Source organism: Vicia villosa, linkage group LG5 (assembly GCF_029867415.1).
Source record: "Vicia villosa cultivar HV-30 ecotype Madison, WI linkage group LG5, Vvil1.0, whole genome shotgun sequence".
Taxonomy (NCBI): domain Eukaryota; kingdom Viridiplantae; phylum Streptophyta; class Magnoliopsida; order Fabales; family Fabaceae; genus Vicia; species Vicia villosa.
The window spans coordinates 37,043,955-37,058,391 of NC_081184.1; positions in this window are offsets into that span (position 1 = coordinate 37,043,955).

Here is a 14,437-nt window from a genome sequence, read left to right on the forward strand (position 1 = left end):
TTGGAATTTCAGTTGGTTAAGATTCGTGTATTGGGTCTTCTTCGTCATGAATAAGTCTCCTCAGTTTGATGGCCATACAAGGTTCCTCCATGTTTGATGGTGAATACTTCTCCGACATCTATGCTTGGGGCTCCCGCGCGAGGGATAAGCAAGACGTACTCTTATCTTGAGCATTGCGTCACTCGCATCGCTCGAATCCCTAAAGTAAGGCAAAAGTTTACAACTCTTGGGTGACTTCGTCGGAGTTTTCTTTTGAAGTAATCTGAAGTGTTTGTAAGGAGCTGCAAAAAGTATTCAAGATCAACAAGTCCAGACGGAGTCAAGCCTCCTCAACTATGGCAATCATCAATTCATTTTTGCATTTTCATTTGTAATTTTCCTTGTTTTGTTAAAAGTTACTTCCATGTAAAACTTGTTTGTTTTTAATAAAAAATAAAAATGCACTGCATATGCTAGTTTCAAATCAATCCATTCGTGTTCACTCACATATTTCTGTCTATCGATATCAAACTCTGGTTTAAGCAAAAAAATATCAAAAGGAGAATGATGAAAAATAATAATTGCAAAAATCTTTAATCATGTGCTTTTGAATAAAACCCCGCTGAGGATGTACAGGCATTGTTTCAAATCCCCAAACACTGGAGATATAAGGGAGATAGACCCTCGTTAACCCCTTTGAGCCTTGAAGTAGGAGTTTCTTTTCTATACCAAAGAAAAAACCCTCACATTTAACCCAGGGGCAGGGTAGCGTTCAATTAATCTGATCGAGCAATCAAAATTCATCAGGAGTGTCCGTCCAAGGATACAACAATGGTTATCTTTCAAAAGATTGAGAAAATAGATACCACAATGGTAACCCCTCATCAACCAAAGAATGAGGCAGTCACAATCACCTCCCGCAAATCAAAGATTCAGGATCACACGACTTGTTCAAAAAAACAAAAAAAAGTGAATGAAAAAAAAAAGCCCGCTAAGCCAACAACTTGAAAACAAGTGACTTAGGCAAAAATTAGGGCATCCCGCGGGACTCCAAAATAAAATTCAAAAGAATTTGTCCAGGCAAAAGTTAGGGAAACAAAAAACAAAAAGGAAAAGCGAAACAGAAGCGAAAAACAAGGATTAAAAGAACAAAGTCGTGTGATCAGACACCAAATTGAAAGGTAACGTGACTGCCATGTCCAAGAGCTTCATTGATTCCTCAATCATCTCAAACTCCTTTTGAAGGACGAACGCTCGTATCAGGTTAAGTTGAACTTAGGACTGGAGAACATCACGAAGAATGGGTGGGTTAGGTTAGACTTTGGGCCTTAAATCCTTTCTTTCTAAAACCATGAACCAGGCCACGTTACAACCCTTAAAAGACCTAATTGAAGCAGGGTTATTTCAAAAGCATACCACACCAAGTTGCGTAAAACTGACTCCCAGATGTTTGCTTACCATTTATGGTGATATCGATATGACAAATAATTCAAGCACTGAATGTCACAACTTTGTTTTAATAACTTTGATTTCGAAGCTAGCATAAGCATTGCATTAATATTAGCATCTTCAAAACAAATATCTTTTACTTGTGAATAGACACTTGACATCAAGGAAGATCCAACAATGAACAACTGCAGAAAAAGTTGATCGATTCCATGAGCCATTCACTTCAAAGACTGATTACTCCAAGGGGCAAGTTGTGTGAAAACTCTGTCAACTGAAGCATCCATTCACTGTTGGTCAATCTGGGGCAATTGAATCGAGGTTCGACCTCTCAAATTCAGCATATCTGGGGCAATCAAGTCGAGGAATCTCTCTTGGGTTCAACCAATCTGGGGCAGTTACGTCAAGATTTGACAAATCTCTCCAAGGATCCTTTGGGGCAAATTCCTTCATAGTTCACGAATCTTGGGGCACAATCCTCTGAGTTTTATTGCCTTCTCCCCGATTATAGGAGTTTATTTCTCCTGGAACTTCGGTCTCTCCCCAAGCACATGAGTTTATTTCTCACGGGAGTTGTTCCATTCCCAACTTGGTCCCCTTGTCTGAATTTCTCATCCTCAACATGGTGAATCGAGGGAATCTCCTCAAACTCACCATCCCCAAGCAGTTCAAGGTGTAGGGAAAGTCAAATGAAGTCACTTCCTCCCCAACAAAGCTACATTCCAATCCTCAATGCGGTTGCTAAAGATCTTTGGTACTGCATGGTTTCCAACACCAACTCAGAATGACATCTCAAGACAACAAGCAACGGACCCCAATAATCATGCTTCTCTATCACACCGACGCCTTTATTTGGCACTTTTGCATATAGAATCCATTGCATATAGCATTGCATCCTCAAAAAGCGTAGCATATCCATTACAATGGATCATCACGCCACAGAAAAATTCAAACATGCATACAAAGCATAAGCCAGATAATACAAGTCAACATTCAATCAAGACGATGATACATCCCCACAGAAAAAGTTGTCCTTACAGACTCCGATTGATATCTGTTACTACATCACAAATCTCCTCAAGCCATGGTGCCAATACCTGGTATTCTCAATCCCCAAAAGAAATCTTATCTTCTCTCTCCTGTCTTTCTTCGTCAGAATCGTTGTCTCCGAGGTTATTTCCCGTGTGCTGCGTAAAGATTAGAGTGTGAGTGAGGGTGGGCATTCAACCCACCTCATTTTTCAATCATTTGAATAACCATACTTGGTGTGTGGCAATTCGAACGATTGCCGCTCTTGATGAGTTACACCCCGCCTTTGGCCTGAGGGATTAATGTAATTCTTATGCTTCGCCAGCATCAACATCTTCGTGATTATGTCTTTTGATCGAGTCTAGTCGTGACTAGTCTCCGTGATCTCTTCCCTCGTACAGGAAAACTTTTAGATCCAACCCCCGTGTTGTGTATCCTTTGCCTTCCGTCCTGGCAAACCATTTCAAGACTAATTTCCAACTTCAGTGTTGATATTAATTCTTTCTTCCTTGACCTCAGTGTCGATACCTTTCTTGTCCAACCTCAGTGTTGATGCCTATCATTCCTTCTCCGACCTCTGCGTCGATGCCAATCGTCATTCGCAACCTCAGTGTTGATGTTTATCTTTCCTTTCACAACCTCAGTGTTGATGTCCTCGACCTCAGTGTCGACGCCTTTCCTTTCACAACCTCAGTGTTGATGTCCTCGACCTCAGTGTCGACGCCTTTCCTTTCACAACCTCAGTGTTGATGTCCCCAACCCCAGTGTTGATGTTTATCCTTTCTTTCAATTCTTTTGGATCGTAGGTCCGTTGACCTTATCCTCATCTTTTCCAATTCTTGTGGATCGTAGGTCCGTTGACCTTATCCTCACCTTTTTCAGTTCTTGTGGATCGTAGGTCTGTCGACCTTATCCTCATCTTTTTCAATTCTTGTGGGTCGTAGGTCCGTTGATCTTACCCTAGTTTCTAGTCATTTATCCTTGTTTTCTTTTTGGGTCAGTAGATCCCATCTTTCCATCGGACCCATACTTCCAAATCATAGTTTCATACAACAATCATTTCCATCGAGAACCTTGTATTGGCACTTTGGCTACGTTACAAGCTATCTCCATTCAACCATTATTCACCATAAACTCTTCCACCAGAAAAAAACAAAACAAAAAAATCTCTTTCCCCAGCAGATATCAAAACAAAAACAAAAAATAAGGATAACACTTACACCATCTTCTCTTCAGGACAAATTTCGGATCTTGATATTTAATCTTCTTCTACCTGAATGTTCGAAAGGCTAGCGCCAATCTCGCCTTCAGGTATAAGACGATTAAATAGGGGCAGCTGTCATACCCCAAATTTGTCCTACCCCTTTAATTTCTAACTGGCTTTAGCTTTGCATTCATGTACATCTCTCCATTAGGCCATTTAACATAACTCATGCATTCATTAATCAATAACCTGGCACTGGGATTAAGGATTTTGAGGGCCTATGGCGTCATATTAAGATTGAGGCTTGTATTGAGATTAAAGGCTAATTCTTCTGATGTTTCCAGCAGCGAAGTGTGAAATCGGGATTTAAGGGTTTCCCTATAGGTGACTAGAGGAATTGTGGTTTGATTCTAAGATCATTGAACCATGGCGCATAAGGATAGACTTGAAGAGTGCATCGTGCTTGGGGCATTATTTGTGCTAATAATATGTGAGTTTGGTTTGAACTGATGAATTGAGTAAAAAAGGGGTGTCGTTGAAGAGGTGAGTTTATTGGAATTTGTTCGTTATACTTGAGGCGGACTTAATTTCAAAGGTAATCAGGATGAAATGAAGTTCTCAAAACTTTCGTATGAGATTTCTTGGTGCTTAAAGTTACAAGATTTGAGTTCATCATAATGCGCTTGCAAGCATTCACCATTAAGTCAAGTTCCATTCATTTCATGAAGTCTTTGGTTTGCAAAAGAGATTGAAGTCCTAATTGAAAGTTCACCTTGATTCGGGGCATGATTAGTAAACATGGTTCAAATTTTGTTCATGATTCATTCGAAAATAAGAAAAATACACATGTTACAACGCCCATTTATCATTCAAGTTGAAGCCCACGTCACAATTTATTCAAGGGTCCAAAGGTTTTCATTCATTACAAAAGTCCAACCCATCCATACAAAGCCCATATATTCAAAATCCCATACAAATATACAAATATCCACTACAAAAATTCAGATTCAAATTACATTATATATTCCATCACAAAGCTACACTAAATAGAAGGTTTACACCATATTCCACCACCAATACATGGGAAGTACATTAGAAAAATCTCGGCTTCAGCTTCATCCTTCATGGCACAATTCATGCTTCATCAACGAAAGTGATTCAATGCTTATAACGCGCCGACATCAAGGTCCGTTCCATGATCTTCAAAGCTTTAAAGCTCAATGAGTCACTTCGAGCTTTGTCATGCCATGTGCACTCCGCCAAAATACGGAACCTGCAAAACAATGCATATACACTTACGTCAGACCATGTTTCGGAGCACCATTTGAACCAACTCGAGAGGCCACATCATTGCATCCTTGATTCAGTTCAAAAAACTCAAAAAATATTCATCAAACCAGAACCCCAAAAATAAACTAACAGCAGCATTTGAAATACACAATCAGTCCCTGTACCATATTCAACAAGACCAGCATCCAAACACACCAAAACCATCTGCATCATGAATAAAAACCGATTCTAGCACTTAACCTTGCGACTGAACCAAAAAAGACAATCCCTGCATCACTCAAAAACCAGGCCAAAATCATTATAAACTCGCATCACAATTCATTTTACCATATAACAGAAACTGCCAGCTCTTAACCAATTCTATAACTCCTAACTACTAACAACCTAGTACTACCTAACAGAATGCCAACTACTCATAACCAACTTAAACAGAATATAACAGAATTTCTTAACCTCCTTAACTTCATATAACAGTTCATAACTAACATTTAACAGAATGGGGGAAATAACAGAAACCAGTAGCCATAACTAACCTTGAGAAAACAGATCTTCTTCATCCCTATATAACAGGCTCTCCTTCATATCGCTCGGAATTCTTCACTCTTCCACCTTCTTCATCCACACATCATAACCATTTCTCAATCTTCACTCATCATCATCTTCATCTCTCTCAATCATCTTCTTCATCACTCACGCATCACACATTCATATCCACCATTCACCAATCCTCATTCATCTTCAACTCTCCACCATTCTCATCAACCTCCACCTTCATCAATCATCAATTCTCAAAACTTAAATCATCCTCAACTCCCTCTGCAATCTTCACACTCTTCATCCTCCAACCATAACCAAAAGACCAGAAACGAGTCTCCAATCATCTTCAATCACCAAAGAAAATTCAGAAAAAGAGAGAAGAGAAAACCGGATAACGAAAAAAGAAAATCAGTGGAACTAACCTCTAACCAAATGTAACAAACTTCTGGATTCAATTCTCCAACCTTCAACCTTCATAACACTCTTCAACCTTCTCCAATCAGCTTCAATCTTTCTTCAATCTCAACAACAGAAAAATCTCTTCACGATCTTCAATCTCCTCCATTTGTTCATGGTCCTGCATTCTGCAATCCTCGAAGTATCAACGCGTCTTCATCACGTCATCACCTTCACAACGTCGCAACTTCGCATTGCAATCGACCTACACACAACAACAGCTCATCCACACGAAAAAAAACAAAAGAAGAAGGGGAAGATTCGCAGGGCACTGAACTTAAGAAGAGAATCGAGCTGAGATTGAGTCATAGATCGACGAAGAACTGATCGAGACGGAGAGAAGTGGAATCCGAATCGAATCCGAGAGGAAAGGGATGGAGAATTGAACATCGAGAGGGATGTCGCGCTCGTGTTGGCCGTACTGTGTTTTCACGACGAAGTTTGATCGGAGAAGTTTGTCTATGGCCGCCGTTGTTTCTCGTTGCAAGTGAGGGAAGAGAGGAAGAAGGTTGGTATCAATAACCCTAACCCCTTTCACGTTATTTTGTGATTCAATTTGATTAATTAGGAATTAGGAATATAATAATGTAATTAATTGAATTAATTTGAGTTAATTGGTGTAAGTGGATATTAACATAAGGCTTAGATTCTGATTAACTGAGTTGTTGATCCAAATGCTATAATCATGGATCAATAAACATATCTTGGGCCGTTTTGCTGATCTCACCCCCCTGTTTGGCCCATCGCCATTTTTGGCATCTCACTAAAAATTCTGAAAACAATAATTCTTCTGGGCCCCCCCTGTTTAGGCCCTGCGCTCAGAATTGCTCTCCCCCACTATTTCTGACTTAACACCCCCCTGAGCCCTTTAGTTTCTATTAAATTTTAGGCTTTACTTCATTTCATGGTAATAAAATCAATAAAAAAAAAGTACTAGTTTCTTGATTAGATTTTAGGATTTAATTTTGATTTTAATTGAATTCTACCGTTAAAAAAGACTCATAAAAAATAGTAGGTTTTTAGGTTAATTTTGACATTTAATTCTCCTTCATAAAAATGCCATAAAAATAGTAGTATTTTTTAGTGTAATTTTTACATTGAGGCTTGAATTGTTTTGTGCTAGTTTCATGTTATTTTGTATGATTTTTGTGTGACTTTGTTGATTAGCTTTTGGCCATATTTTTGGCCTTCCTTGTTAACTTTAGAATTGTATAAACAACTTAGAATAGAACAACTTAGAATAGAATTTAGATTTAGTTTCCTATTGCATTCTTTTTCTTTTCAACTCTTTAAAACATTAATAAAAGGAAGATGCGAATCACATTAAGCAAGTGATAGAGAAATGAGTGGGATTCATTCCCTAATCTATTTCTCAATCACTTAGTGGCATAGAAACGAGTGGGATTCATTCCCTAATCTGTTTCTCGGTCACTACTTAATGGGAGAGAAACGAGTGGGATTCATTCCCTAATCCGTTTCTCAAACATTAATTAATGGGAGAGAAATGAGTGAGATTCATTCTCTAATCTGTTTCTCAAACATTACATAATGGGATGGAAGTGAGTGGGATTCATTCCCTAATCTGCTTCTCGATCATTATCCATTTTATGTGATTCGAATCGTGAAGTAAACTCCCCTAAAAAATACCCAACCAAAAACACTTAAAACACCTAACAATGGTTCAGACTAAAGCAAAATAGAGAAAGTGGTGAGTGGCCCGGTATTGGGAACTGTTCATCACTCATCTATCCTAAAAGACACAAACCAAGCATTTCTTTTTCTTTTGCCTCGTTGGCACCTAAGGGCAATGTCATTTCCGTTTGTACGCATCGTAGGTCTTCCCTTATGCAAGAACGTGAACGTTGACTCCGCCCAATTAAAAAACACAAAAACAAACAGAAAATCTTTAGCCGAGCTACGGTAACTCTGATTCCTGAAAAGGATACGTAGGCAGCGGGGTAGGGCCCGTGCGAGTACAATTCTTTATTTTCCCTACATTTTGCATTCATTTCGCATTTAGACATAGACATAGTACACACCCATTAAATAGAAACAAACATAGGTGGATACCATCGAGTACGATGGGCGCGAGGGGTGCTAATACCTTCCCCTCGCGTAACCGACTCCCGCACCTAGATTCTCTGGTCGCAAGACCCTGTTCCTTCCTTTGTTAGGTTTTCTGATATTCCTTTCCCTTATGGGATAAATATATTGGTGGCGACTCTGTTCATTTTTCGCGAGCGTGCGACAATTACATTCAAACCTTTATAATTTATCCAGACATAATAAGTGCGAGTCTATAACACATGTAAACTATGATAAGAGCGAGTAATTAAAAAGGGTGCGAGTCTATAAATTGTGTAGGCTATGGTAAGAGCATTTAGAGTCTATAAATCATGTAGACTATGGTAAGAGCATTTAGAGTCTATAAAGCATGTAGACTATGATAAGAGCAAGAAAATAAATAAAGCAAGTAAATTGAAACCTTGCTCCGATCGGAGGTTTGAATCTGATACAAAGTGAAGGCTGATATGATAAACTTCAACCAAAGTGCTCCAAGACTCGATTACAACTCAATCTACACCGTAGTAACTCCCCAATGTGAAGAGGTTACTACTTTACAGAAACTGATAGTATCTGGCTTAAGTTTGTACTAAGCTTGGATGGAAAATGAAAATGAAAATGAAAATGAAAAACTATATATAATGGATTCTGGAAGTGCGTAAGGACAGGAGTGCCCCTCAACTTCTTCTGAGCGGGAACCATTTTGTGAAGGCCGCGGGCGCGGCAGCCTCACCGCGGGCGCGGTGGTCAGTAACGGACAGGATCGTGTGATCATGGCAGTTGGCTCCATCATGGAGTGGGCCACGTCATTGCGTCCCCTATGGCCGGCGCGGTGCTGAACGCCACAAGTACAAATCTTCTTAAAAAAAAATCTATTTTCTTGGCGTTTTGGATCGTTTCTTCACTAAAGGCTCCTAAAGGTCAAGAATCCTGAAAACAAAGGAAATACAAGCATAATACAAGAAAATGATAATAAAAACTAAGGAAAACATGTGATATTCGAGCCAGAAACATAGTGCGATTCAGTGTGATCAAATCCTCCCACACTTAGACCTTTGCTTGTCCTCAAGCAACAACTCTTTAAAAGTAGATGAAGGAAAATTCTGGTGTTTACAGGTTTTGGGCAAAGAGGGCTTCAAAGTTTGAGTAAGGGTGTGTTGCCAGGCACTAGCTATCCGAACTAAGGGTATCGTAACAACACTAAACGCAAGAATGCGAACATAAGCCTCATGAGTCGTGGTCGGTCGACTTTTATGATGTTGCAAAGAGATATGATTATATACTTAAACTGTGTTATGACGATGTTTGTTCTCTTTCATGTTGATTTGTTTTTTTCCAGATGTCGCCAAGAGCCGATCGTGGAAAGAGAGCCAGACAAATTATCGGATCAAGCTCTGGTACTGCTCCACAACCACCACCCTTTGACTCTCACAAGTTTTTAGGCCCAATGCAGCAGGAGAGATTTGTGAAGCTATGTGATAAAAAGATTTGGCCGGAGAAAGTTTTTGATATTCCACAAGCCGGTAACTTTTACGAATTCGTGGAAAACATTGAAGCAAGGACTTGGGAAGCTCTACTTTCTCCGAAAACTCAGATCAATGTAGACATTGTGCGAGATTTTTACGCCAATGCTCTACCAGTGGAAAAAATGAAGTACACGTACAGCTCTTATGTGCGAGGTAGGGCCGTTTCTTTTTCTAGGGATGCAATTAACGATTTTCTGGGTAGACCTTCACACCTTGCAGCAGGTGAGAAGTGTGCTTATGCGAGGAAGGTTGCTGCAAAGACTTGGAATATGCAGGAGGTTTCTGATTTGCTTTCTTTTGAGCACCGAGGGTTCACTCTTAACCAATCCGGGTACATTCAAAAGATGGATCGTTGTAACATGAATCAAATGGCACAACTGTACTTGGTTTTCCTCCTGAACAACATTAATCCAAGAAGCCACAACTCTGACCTAACCATTGATATGTCTTGCTTATTGTTTTGGATCATGACAGGTGGAGAAGTGATGTTGCACAGATCATTTCTCAGGAGCTTAGGATTTTGGCCTCAAGTGGTCACAAGTTAGGGACGAAGCCTGCTGCTCAGCTTGGTTTTCCTGGTTTGATAATGGGACTTTGCAAGAAAGCTGGTGTGGAGCTTCCTAATGTGGTGAGCATGAACTTCACTAGTGTTGTAAACACTGGCTACGTCCACATGCACTTCTCTCCTAAGCTAGGTGTGCGACAACACCCTCAGCCGCAGAACATGGCTCCTCCTGCTGGTGGAAGGTACAATGAAGAGTTAGCTTGCAGGTACAATTGGGCTTATTTTGATGCTAACAGGAGATCGCAGGCTATGATTCATGATTCTCTCTGCAAGCTGTACCGCCACCAAGTGAATCCGGAGGATGTCCCCTCTTTTCCTACTAATGAGGATTATGAGGCTCATTGTGCATGGCCTACGGAGAGACCATTTTTCAGAGAGGGGGATGGTGAGGATGAAGAAGCGAATGAGATGGAGTAGGATGATGAGGATTGAGGATGCCCTTGTGATAATTTTCTGTTGTTGTTTAGTTTATGTTTAGTTTTAGTAGCACTTTTATTTTCTTTTATGTTGAAGACTTAGTAATTTAATTTTCTATTGTTGTTGAATACTTTTGTGCCATCCGTATGCGGATGAGGTTTTGTGTATTTTGGTGGCCGTGGGTGCCACCCGAACATATTTTGTAGGAAATATATGCCTTTGTTGATTAAATATTGTTTTTAAGTAATTTGTTCTTGTGTGGGCAATGTATGCCCTTGTTGCTATAATATTGTGTTTTAGTAGTATAATCTTGTACATATATATTATATATGTTGAATTGTACATAAATTTTTTTGTGTTTGTCTTGGAATAGAAGTGATGCTCTAAAGAAGAAAAGTGTACCAAGGTGTGTCAACATCAAATTTGAATGGTGATGATAATATTCATGATGATGTTCATACCAAGGTAAGCATTTTGTTGCTTTGTAGATAGATTATAATGTGACTATGAATTAAGGGCTGTACACAAATTTTGAGTCACATTGCATTTTGAAAATCTTGTTTGTGTTTGAATCAAATTTAGAACAAAACTAGATAAGTGAGAGGACTTCCACTTTGTACAAAAATAAGAGTGTTCTAGCAATTGATGTTAACTCAAAAGATTCATGTTTAATCTTACTTTGTTGAGACATTAGAACTTAGAAGGGATCGAGGCAATTTTTTTGAGTAGTACGAGAAAAACCACCATAAACAAGGCTACCCGTGAGCGTGCGATCTTTTGCAACCAATTTTGAGCCTAAAAATTTGTCTTTGTCAGGTAAATCAAAGAAAAATACAATAAGATTTGAAAAAGAAAAGAAAAGTCTTGATTCACTTGAAAACTTTCTTTGGTAAACACTTAACCCAATAGTACTTGAACCTTGAATGGAAAGCATTGATGTCTTTATAGATAGAAATGTTTAAAGTTGGGGAGAGATGTTCCTTAAAGATAAGAAAAGAAAGAAAATGGTGGTGCAATGCATTATTTGAAAAAGAGAGAGAAATGAAAAGAAAAAAAAAGAGAGAGAAAGAACAAATGGTCAAGAAAGAAGAAAAATCTCAATGATTTAAAGAAAGGAAAGGAATGCATTGTATGGTGAAGAACAAAAGGGTAACATATGAGTAGTTTGGTACATAAATAATGCTTTCCATGATCATTCACCCTTTTTGTTTCAATGGCCGTGTACATATAATATCACTTGTTTGGAACCCAGGCCAAGTTACAACCGAAGAAAGCCCTCAGTGATCTTTGTTTCTTTTGTCTTGTGTGCATAGTGTAGATGAATATATGAATTGTTTTGGATGTGCATCATTGCTAGTGAGTGTGATAAGTCCCTTTTTCTATCATTGCAATTGTCCTTTATTTGTTTTGTGAAGAGAAACTTAGGAGATTCATTCATGAACATTATCTTCTTAATGCAATTGTGTTGAAATGTTTGTGTTTAGAAATCGGTTCATAGTCATGCTAGAATCTTGTACAAGCAAGGAAGACTTATCTTGTAGGTATGTAACTCAAGTTTGAACCATTCAATTGATGTTACTAACCTTGTGTGATTTGTTAGTGTGTGTTTTTGAGTTAGCTTTGTTCGAGGACAAACAAAGGTCAAAGTTGGGGAGAGTTGTTAGAATCTCATTTGTGTATATTTTGTATGTGAATTTTGTGGTATTTCTTAAACTCTTGTGCCAAGTTTGATTTCCTTTTGATGTATTAGGATGTAAATAAATAACTTTTAGTTTATTTTGTATATAAGTTAGTTTAGTAACTTTTGTTAATGTATTTTATAGGTATTAGCATTTTTTGGAAAGTTGGAATGAAAAGAAATGATTGGAACAAGCTTGCAAGGAGGTTGGAAGACCAAAAGAAGAATAATTGCACCAAAAGGTCCGCTCAGCGGAGCTCTAGCGGAGGCAGGCAGAGACTTTTGGTCATCAAGTCCGCTCAGCGGACCTCTAGTGGAGCTTGACAAAGATGAGCATCAAATTTGAGTCCGCTTAGCGAACCCCCTCCGCTTAGCGGACCCTGAAGACAAAACAGATATTTTAGCTGTTTCGCTTAGCGGACCTAGCCCGCTTAGCGGACCTACTTTTTCATCTCTTGTGCTTAGCCACTTAAACTTGATATTTTTGTGTGGTTAATTTAACTTTATCATAACACAACTGTAATACGGTAAACTGACTTTATTATTTTTGCAATCAAACAATGTTGCGGTGAGTAGGAGTCACCACCGATTTTTATTTTATCCAATTAGGAAAGGCATAAAAGAACAGGAAAGACCTTCTTTGAAAAGAGATTGAGTTCGGGGGTAGGTTATGCAAAGGGAAGGTGTAAGCACCCTTTGCATCCATGGTTATCCATGGGCTCTTATTTGCTTAGCTCACTTTTGTTTGAAATGTTTAATTTGTTTGAAAGAGTAGTGTGTGTTTAGAAAAACAGTTTGATTTTGAAATGTTTGAAAAGACAATGTTAAAAAACATGGTGTGAAAAGTACTTGAAGTTGAATTGTTGTGAGCAAGCACTTAAGAGTTACGTACCCTAAGTTCATAAGGTCTTTTCTATACTTTAAAGTTTTCCTTGGGCGATAGTACTATCCATACCATTTGAGGGTAGGTAGTCCTATACATTGGATGTGCGGGTCATCGAAGGGTCATCGAATCGTCATAGAGACTATCCATACCATAAAGAGGGTGGGAAGTCCTATGAGATGTGAATAGTCATAAAGGCAACATGTAAGGATACCTTAGCCATCGAAGGGACTATTACCATTTAATCGAGGGACAAGATCATTTACATCGAAGGCAACACCGAAGGGACTGTGATCTTTAAATCGGGGGGACATGATGATTTTAAATCGAAGGCAGCATAGGCTAAGGTATCCCTACACTTCAAGGGACTTGACTATTATTTTCCAAAAGGCAACCAAGAGGGGAAACCCTAAAGGTGTGTGTGTGAGCAAGAGTGTGTTAGATTTATTTATTTTGAAGTTAGTGAGCTAACGATTGATTTTAATCTTCTCAGGCAATCCTATTAGCCATACATCTAACAAGTATATCACAATTATATGGTGCGGAAAGTAAATGTGGAAAGTAAAGTCCTAAGCTATTACAAAAAATTACCATGCGACCTATACATCGATTGCTAATATTTAAATAAACAATTTAAATAAATAATTAAATAAAAGCAAAGACAAACATGCGACATTCATCGGAGCTTGAGGTGAGAAGAGAAGAATCGAAAAAAAATTTAATTTTAATTGAAATCTAAGATTAACTAACAAATTCTAACCTAAAGCTAATTAGTTAAAGAAATATTCTAACTTAATTAACTATGTACAATTAAACCTAATCTAATTAAATTTTAATCAAAAATTAGTTTAAATTATTCAAATTAAAAAAAAACAAATCAAATCCTAATCAAGTAAATTAAAATTAATTTTAATTAACCCTAAATCTAATTACTTTATAACTAAATGATTAATTATACTAATTTTACAACCTAATTACTTAAATTATTAAATTATTCGGCCAAAAGAAAAAAACCTAGTTATATAATTGACTAAATTAAACTAATTAATTGTTTAACCTAATTTAAATTACTTATCATGAACCTAGCACTAATCCTAATTATCATCTACATTCATAACCAAAATACAAGTAAAAAAAAACAAATGATAACACTGCATAGGGGGCTGCGCCCCTTGTGACCTTGTCCCCTCCTTTAAAACCCGCGGCCTAATTGAATGGTGACACGTGGCAGAAGAATGGACCAATAAAAGAATAAAAATAAAAACGAATATTAGCTGACAGAGAGAGGGGGTTGATCTTATCTTTCTTCTCCATTCTTTGCTCATTTATCTTCTCTTTTCTTCTTATGCTAACCTTCCTCTTT